General features: G+C 45.0%; 1 pseudogene; it reads left to right on the top strand.

The window, feature by feature from the left end:
- Positions 1 to 211: 211 nt before the first annotated feature.
- LOC117724060 (proteasome subunit beta type-3 pseudogene) lies at positions 212 to 833 on the top strand (annotated as a pseudogene).
- The last annotated feature ends 7,994 nt before the right edge of the window (positions 834 to 8,827 follow it).

Here is an 8,827-nt window from a genome sequence, read left to right as displayed (position 1 = left end):
AGTACTTGAAAACATGATAGGATGGACTTAGGATGGTGCTGTACATATGCAGCAGCAGAGTCAACCCTCAAGAAATGATCACCTCTGAAGCCAAGATGCTCAACTGAAACCTCATGGGTCCTTTATAAACTGTAGAGGGATTGTTAGAAAGTGGTCTGTAGAGCCGGTTTGCACGCAACTCCGTGGCGGTCGGACTCTCACTACAGCAATCATGTCTATTATGTCCTGTAATGGAGGTGCCAACATGGCCATGAAGGGAAAGAACTGTGTGGCCATCACTGCAGACAGGCATTTCAGGATCCAGGCCCTAGTGGTGAACACGGACTTCCAGAAGATCTTTCCCATAGGTGACAGGCTCTACATAGGCCTAGCCAACCTGGTTACTGACATCCAGACAGTGAGTGGCCCAGCAACTCAAGTTCCTACTGAACCTCTATGAGCTGAAGGAAGATCGGCAGATCAAACCTGACACCCTCATAAGCATGGTGGCTAACCTCTTGTATGGGAAACAGTTTGGTCCCTACTACACAGAATCTGCCATTGCTGGCTTGGACCCAAAGACCTTTAAGCCCTCCATTTGTTCTCTGGACCTCATTGGTTGTCCCATGGTGACTGATGACTTTGTAGTCAGTGGCACCTTCTCCGAACAAATGTATGGGATGTATGAGTCTCTCTGGGAGCCCAACATGGATCCAGAACACCTGTATGGAACCATTTCTCAGGCCATACTGAATGCTGTTGACCAGGATGTCATATCAGGCATGGGCGTTATTGTTCACATCATTGAGAAAGACAAGATCACCACCAGGACACCGAAGGCCAGGATGGACTAACCTGTGCTCTGGATGGACTAACCTGTGCTCTGGTCCCGTCTCCCTTTTGTTGTTTTCTTTTTTAATAAAATTTCCTTTCTTTCAAAAAGAAAGAAAGGAAGGAAGGGAGGGAGGAAGGAAGGGAGGAAAGGAAGAAGGAAGGAAGGAAGGAAGGAAGGAAGGAAGGAAGGAAGGAAGGAAGGAAGGAAGGAAAGAAGAAACTGGTCTGAATCTTCCACAAAAACCCTTGGAGTCAAGAATAACACCTATGCCTTTAGTCACACTGTACTGGCAATTTGTCCAATGTAAGGAGTTGGGGTCCTTTCTTCTTCAACGCAGCATTTCTCTGTGTAGACTTGGCTGCCCTAAAACTTGCTGTGTAGACCAGGCTGGCTTTGAACTCAAAGTGATCTTCTGCCTGCTTCTGACTCCCGAGTCCTGGGATTAAAGGCACTACCACCACCAAGCAGTCTTAATTTGAGATTTTTATATATGTAGTTCTCTTTAGAAGAGCAAAGAATTGTGTGTTAGAAAGGCAACCACCCTGTACCACAGTGGATACCAGCTGTATGTTAATTCTCTGCATCCCTTCTAAAGGACAATGGCCAACATTCAAGGAATTTGGGTCCCTTGAAAGGTCTCTCACTGCTGATGGCTACCCCATCTCCTAGAGCTTAGTAGTCATAATGACTCCTTTCTGTTTCTTTTTTTCTTTCCCCATAGTCCCTATAAAAAGCACTTTCGATAACTCTGCTTGATTAAAAAAAAATTGAGCAGTAGTTTAGCTTTTTGTAATGGAACTTTCATGTCAAGTGCAGAAGCCACATTGACAGCCCAAATGAAAACTACACCATCACCCAGGAGGCACTCCATTTTGGATGAGTTCTTGATTTGCCTTGTATGTGACTGAGTTCATGGATTTTTCTCTGCTATTGCTAAGGCAATACCATTAACATGTCAGAAGAGCTTCCTGGAGCAAGAGTCTTAGAGTGTTTTTAATTCTTAATGAAAGACACCAGACACAATTTTCAACTCTGACTTGAATTGTGCTTAATGCTATTTGTTAACTAGTGTGAAAAGAAGAGTCTCCTGTGTGCTAATGCCGTTGTACTCTACAAAGGAAAGAAGGTTCCGGGGCATGATATTCTATCAGGCAGATTATTTGCTGTTGTAGTTTGGGTTTTCCACAAAAATTCAATAAAGGGAACATAACCTTACTTTAAAATGTCAAGATGAAGTTTTACTTTAAATCCCCATGAATGAAGAAAATGCACAGAGCCTCCACTTGGACTCTCTCCTTAGCTACTTGATCGTTTTATCTCGTCTGTGTAGATAGAAAGGGGAAGCAGGACATGCATGGTGTCTCTGTGGTAGATGTAGCTGGCCTTCCCCACACAGGGTCTGTTATCTGTAAGAGGCAGCCAAAGCACCTGCTACCTAGCGGGACAAGCTTGATCCAGCAGTGTGGGCCAGGAAACGGGTGAGGGACTTATAGAGAGATACTGAAATTGCTTTTGTTTCCTTCCTTCCTAATTTTATCTCTGTAGCTGTTTCACTGTTTCCATGGGTTTATTCACTTCTATCTCTACCACTACTTCATGTTTCTTTTTTTCAGTTGTGTATTCAACCAAAGAAAATGAATAAGAAAAATAATTATGGTACCGAAGAAAAAAGTAAATTCAAGCCCACCATATGTGAGCCCCTTGGGAGCTGCTGATTAATTTTCATTTTCTTCATTTAGTTCTGAGCTTGGTTTGTTTCAGTAAATGTGTGAATAACTCTGGCCATGGGCTAGCTTTGCTTACAGCTCCAGGAAAAGAAAATGAATCAGCTTAACTGTCGTTGTTACTGAGATGGGTTCACAGGGATACAAGTTCATGAGCAAGTGGTCTCAGCACACAGCATGGACCTTTGTCACACAGCAATTCCCAAAGCAGGAGGTCTGGTAGATTTCTGAGAATAATCAGTTAACATGGCTCTTCAGGCACATGCGTCTATTGGACTTTCTTGTCCTTTCTTGGAGTCATGTTTGTCTACACATCCTACATGTTTCAAATGTCAGCTCCTAAAAATGTCATCAACTAACAAATAGTCACAAAAAAATAAAAGGATGCTCAAGGGATCCAGCTGGAAAAAATTGGTGCTAAAAAAATTGTGGTAAAACTACTTGTAAAAATTCATAATTAGGAGAGTCATAATATGTTGAGGAAGACTAGCAAAGACTTCATATAGGAGCAGAGATATAAGCTGAGCCTTAGTGTAGGAGGTTGGATGGAGCTCCCCGGGAGAATGGAAGGCATGGCATTTGTAAAACACAACTTGACAGAGGTGAGGCAATATGAACAGGTATACAAAGGTAACAGAGTCTGACAGCAAAGAAATGGTCCTGGAAGAGCAATGACACATAAATGGGGCACATTAGAGAATAAAGAAAAACATTAGGATTGACGCTGTACCCTGTAGGTTCCAGAAAATTACTGAGTATTTGGGAGTAGGAAAGTGGCATGGTGAATGCTGTCCTTGAAGATGATTTATGTGCCATCAATGGCCCACATGGGCATGAAGAAGTTTTTTTCAAGTCCGGCTACGAAGCCATGGGGTCTTAGAGACAGTGGTGGCAGTGATAATGAGAGGGAAGATGTGGGTGACCACTGCCAAGCACACTTGATTAAATTCTGGTGACTCCTAGACACCTTTTAGGAAATTATTGGTAGATGAAACATCTCCTCTTGCTCTAAGGATGTTCTCGTCATTGCCCGTGATGGCCGGATAATCTGTACTTCACTGGGATGCCATGGGTATCCCAAGACTTAAAGTGGGTCAAAAATTCATGACAAACAATATTAAACAGTAGGTGCTGCTTGAGAAATAACGTCTCAGACCAGTCCAAAACATCTCTAGTGATGCATGGTCTTCTTCAATAGGAGGAGACAACAGAGTGCTTGAAGGGAGACTTGAACAAGAAACTACTGGCTCCATTTTTTTTCTTCAAGTTGTGGTATTTGGACTGCAGGTTGATTGCTATGACACCCTCCTCCAGAGAGAGAGGGAAGGGGAGGGTGGCTCAGATCAAGTACCATTTTTTCTGCTCACCTAATTATCTAGATTGTTCAAGGTCATTGCCCTTTCCACATCTGAACTCGAGAAATGACTCATCTGAGAGACACCCCCAAACAGAAGTTTCTGTTCTCAGCGGTAGCTCTCTGTTAAACTGCCTGTTAAACAAATTGGGAATCCAACAAGAGCAACTAAAGTAGTCGTGCAAATTTCCACCATTCACGGGTTTCAAAGTCACTAGACCTGGCCAAAGAGACCTCAGGTGTCCTCAAAGGAGAAGAACCTTGTTTCCAAGAACGTTCTCTTCAGCTTCGCCATTTCCTTCCATGACAGGCATCAGTGGGGTGACAATTAGGTGTGGTGGGTGGGCATTTCTGTGGGCTGGCAGCCTATTTTAACTTCCAACTGTGGGAGTGAGCTTTAACTCTGTGCTAAAATTAGGGGACTCCAGTAACTCCTGTGGTTATTTCAATCAGCTCCCACTTATTGAGTAGCAGCAGCAGAGTTAAGTAATAATATGGTAACCTTGCCAAGACACAAATGAAATGCAGAGTGGTGCCCAGTTGGATCTGAAGTCTCTTCAATGATCTAAGTAGAGAGCCAAACCAACAAAAGGGCTGCTGGCCCTCTGGGGGCAGGGAAGCCAGGGGCATGGAACAGAATCCCTGGCAGCTCCTCTAATGCCAAGGGAAAATTGAAGGGAGCAGGGACTGCTTGGTCTAGAAATTCAGACTCCACTAAAGAAATGCCAGAAGCCTTGGTGGTCTGGAAGGCTTGTTTTAATCTGCCAGAGCCAGGGAGGGCATCCAACACAACCTTGGCCCCCAGTGCTTGAACCTGCAGAGGAGTAACAGATGTCATAATCAACCAGGTAAGAAGCTTCCATGGCCACACTGTGAACGATGCTGTTGTAACTCCACTGTGAAAGGAAGATTTTCTCAGCTGAGAGAACAAGAAGCTATGATGCCAGCTCCCAGTTCAGACAAGGCCACCCTCGTCAGCACACGGTGAAAAGAAGGGCTAGGTAGAACTAGATGCCTTGAGAGAAGGTTCTGTTAGGGATGCGCACAGTGCCGTGGGTCAGCAAACCCTGCATCTTTCCTTCAGGATTGGAGTTAGAGTCAGGGAAAACAAAGAGCCAGAGACTAAGATGCCACAGGCAGGAGCTAACTATGACCTGATCACACAAGCTTTTGGATTATGCAAGACATTCTGTTTCACTCTTCTTCTTCCTACTGGCCATTTTCCTCTAGATGATTAGGTTGAGCTGAGTTCAAATCTAACCAATACTAACGAGGCCCAGTTTACATAAAGAGTGTCGGAGTCAGGATCATGAGCGTCCATCCTAGAAGTCTGCCCAACACATCCACCATCCTTTAGTCTCTCTGTGAACTGGGGGGAAAAAAAGCAACGAAGAGAGAGAAATGAAGTCTATCCCTGGCACTAATATGGTCAACTCTGACTGTGCGGATACAGGAGCGTCTCTGTAATTCCAGTGCTAGAGTCAAATGGAATTGGTGTCAGGGCGAACTGAGACATTTGTACTTTTTAAATCTCCCCCACATGATTCCAATGAGCAGCAAGGCTGACACACACCGACTCGGTCACTCCAGAAAAGCTCACTCAATGGACCAAGGTTAAAGATTTGACTAACAGAGCAAGTACAGCTCTGGGCACTGCAGGTAGGAAGTTAGCATGGGAAAGACCATCTAATGGTAGGAAGCCAGCATGGGAAAGACCATCTAATGGTAGTGTTTTCCCTTCACTGGTGGACTCCCCCACACCCTCACCAACAGGGAGCACTACCTGGACCTTGGAAACTCCTGCCCTGTGCACATACTGCTTAGCCACGCTGCTCACAGCAGAACACAGACAAGCAGCTCCAAAGTTACCTGGCTGCGAGCTGATTTCACCCATCTATGCTTACTCTCATCTGTGGTGTTTTAGTAAAATGGCAGAAAGAGAATTTCACATCATGTTGTTCAAAAAAAAAAGTTCTTTTGAGCAGCAGTTCTGTTACTGGAGAGTAGGATTAATCCTGTGACACTGCCAATAAACAGTAAGGATTCCCCCAAGTCCAAAGATAGGGCTCTTAGTGCAGGATTCATCTCCTCTGCCCATAGAAACTCACCTGCTTAGTCTCCACTCTCTCTAGACCATAACAGGTTTCATACTCTCTATCAGGGGGCTAGGGCTTAATATGTTACTATGGACTTTGTTTAAGCCAGCAGTTCTCAGCCTTCCTAATGCTTAGACCCTTTAATACAGTTCCTCATGTTCTGGTGATTTCCCCACCAACCACACAATTATTTTGTTGCTACTCCATAATTGTAATTTTGCTACTGTTATGACTCATAATGTAAATTTCTGATATGCGGGAGATCTGACCTGTGACTCCCAAAGGGGTTGTGACACAGACACACAGGTTGAGAACCACTGGTTTTAGCACTCACCACTTTACCCTGACACTGGGACTGTAGGGAAAAATGAGCAGCTCTTGTACCATGAACAAATATTACCATTTGATAAGTATTTACTGGAAATTGTTCCATGCCACATTATGACAGGTTCCAGAGGACTTAATGGTCAGCAAAGGGGACCATGGTTCTTTTCTCATGGGTATATTGAGGAAATAGTAAATGAAACACATGCTTTATTAGTCAAAGAGGTGTGTGTGTGTGTGTGTGTGTCTGTGTGTGTGTCTGTGTGTCTGTGTGTGTCTGTGTATGTGTGTGTGCGTGTGCATGTACATGTATAAGTGTGAGTGCCTGTGAGTGTGTGTGTTTTTGTGTATGTCTATGTTTGTGTGTACGTGTATGTGTGTGTGATGTATGTGTGTGTGTGGTGTGTGTGTGTGGTGTGTGTGTGTGTGTGTGTGTGTGTGTGTGTGTGTATGTGTGTGTGTGTGATTATAAAGAGAAACTTATTAGGGTAAGTGAACCCTAAAGATAAGGTCATCCAACATGCTGTTTGCAAACTGGAAAATGAGAGAACTCAAGTCTGAAGGCTATAGAACATGGGGACCAGTGATGCTGTCTCAGTCCAAGACCTGAAGGCCTGGAGGCTTGGAAGCTCCCCAGAGAGCTGTTCATGTGAGTCTGTGCTGAAAGGCCGAAGAGCTAAGAGCTGAAGAGCTGGCTATCCATGCATGATGGCTGCTGTAATTGATGGATTCGCTCGAGAAGAGTGGAGTTTGCACACAATCCCTGGTTTTGTCTTTCCCATTTTTGTCCCAAGCAGACCCAGCCTATTGGATGGTGTCACTCACACTCAGCATGGGTCCTTCCCCCTCCACTGCTGTCCTACATATCAATTGTCTCTGGAAATGCCTTTGTAGATGCACCTAGAAACGTGTTCTGCTGTTCTTCAAGGAATCTCTCAAGCCAATCAAGTTGGAGGTCGGAGTTATCCAGCATACATGCAAGTCATGACTGTGACTTGAGGTACTCAGGGGAGGTGTCGAGCAGCTTAAACATCTTATATAGGACCTGGACTTTTCTGAATGTCACAGAGGCTTTTCTTCAGGAAGCAAGGCTTAAGGTGAGATGTGAAAGGCAAGGAATTGTCAACAACTCAGAGGTTGGACCAGAAGAGTCATTCAAATGAACAAAGCCCTTGGAGTAGATGCTATGGACAGACAGGAAAAAAACCTACAGGAGGACCTGAAAGAAGGGCTGAAGGGCCAAGAGCAAGTGGAATGGGCAGGGGAAACAGCAGAGGCTTTGTGAAAATACATTATGGTCCTTAGCATAGTAGAGATCCATCAAGTGTTGTGTTTTTTACTAAGTGGGAATTCTGAGTGTCAAAAATAGCTTCCAAAGGAGACTCCCTCCTGTACACAGTGAATGCCACTACTTTCAGGGTATGACACTCAGAAAGCTCATCTTAAAGACTGGAAACGCCTCTCTAACTATCCCAAGGCCTCTATTGTTTTATTTGTGTTATCTGCTCATCGTAAACCATTCCTGGTAACCCACTATATTCTGGGGCTGCCTCTTGGTCACTGCCCAGAGGAAGCTTGTTCCCAGGTGATAAAGACAGAGGGGGAAACAACAGAGAGGCTGCAGGTAGCCTGCGGAGCTCCTGATATCCACAGTGCCTCCCTGTACCCAGCCCTGTCAGGCTTACATCAGTTGGAGGGAAGTTGAGAAGCGCAAAAAAAGAGACAGTGATGGGCAAAACAAAGTCCTCCTTCTTGTGGCTGCCAGCCTGGGAAGAAGAGATAGGTGACACGAAACGAATAAACATATACACGCAAGTCAGATGATTACAAATGCTGCAGAAAATAAAGGGAATGAACGGTGAGAAAGAACCTGGTATTTTATAGACAGGAAGGTGTCTAAATAAGTGACATTTGAGCAGAACGCACAGCAGGAAGCTATATGGAAGAACGGCTTCCAGGAGCAGACGTGGCAAGTGCGCAGTCTCCGGGGTAGAAAGATGCTTGGCATGTTCCCCAACACAAGGCAGAATAACTGTAGGGGAGTCATCGGGGTTGGGCAGACAGAGGAGCTTGCCTCTTGAGAGTGGAGACTTATGATAGCCAAAGATAAGGGCTGAGAGAGCAGCGCTCTCGGGGTGGGGGTGGGGTGGAGGGGGCGTTATTCAGCACACTCTTTATGAGGAGTGACTTTAGTGAGGCCTTAAATGATTGGAAGTAGGAACCGGACAGATCCACGGGAGAGGATGTCTCCTAACAGAGAAAATAATACTGCAGAGGGGCTAAGCATGACGTATTTCAGAGAGACTGGAACACAGTGCAAGAGGGAGTAAGGAACGGGTAGGGGAACAACTGAGCAACCGGAAGTGGATAGGGCCAAACTGGAGGCCTCTGGAGGTTTGTCCTAATGCTGCTTGTACTCTATTGTTGATTAGGGTCCCCAAAACTGCTTACACAAGCATCTGCATGTAGCTTCTGGAACCTGCCCCCAGTTGCTTCAGATTGGTTAAAAAAAAAA

This window comes from Arvicanthis niloticus, chromosome 19 (genome assembly GCF_011762505.2).
Source record: "Arvicanthis niloticus isolate mArvNil1 chromosome 19, mArvNil1.pat.X, whole genome shotgun sequence".
Classification (NCBI taxonomy): Eukaryota; Metazoa; Chordata; class Mammalia; order Rodentia; family Muridae; genus Arvicanthis; species Arvicanthis niloticus.
Note: the sequence above shows the minus strand (reverse complement) of the source record. Positions and strands in the feature narration are given on the sequence as shown.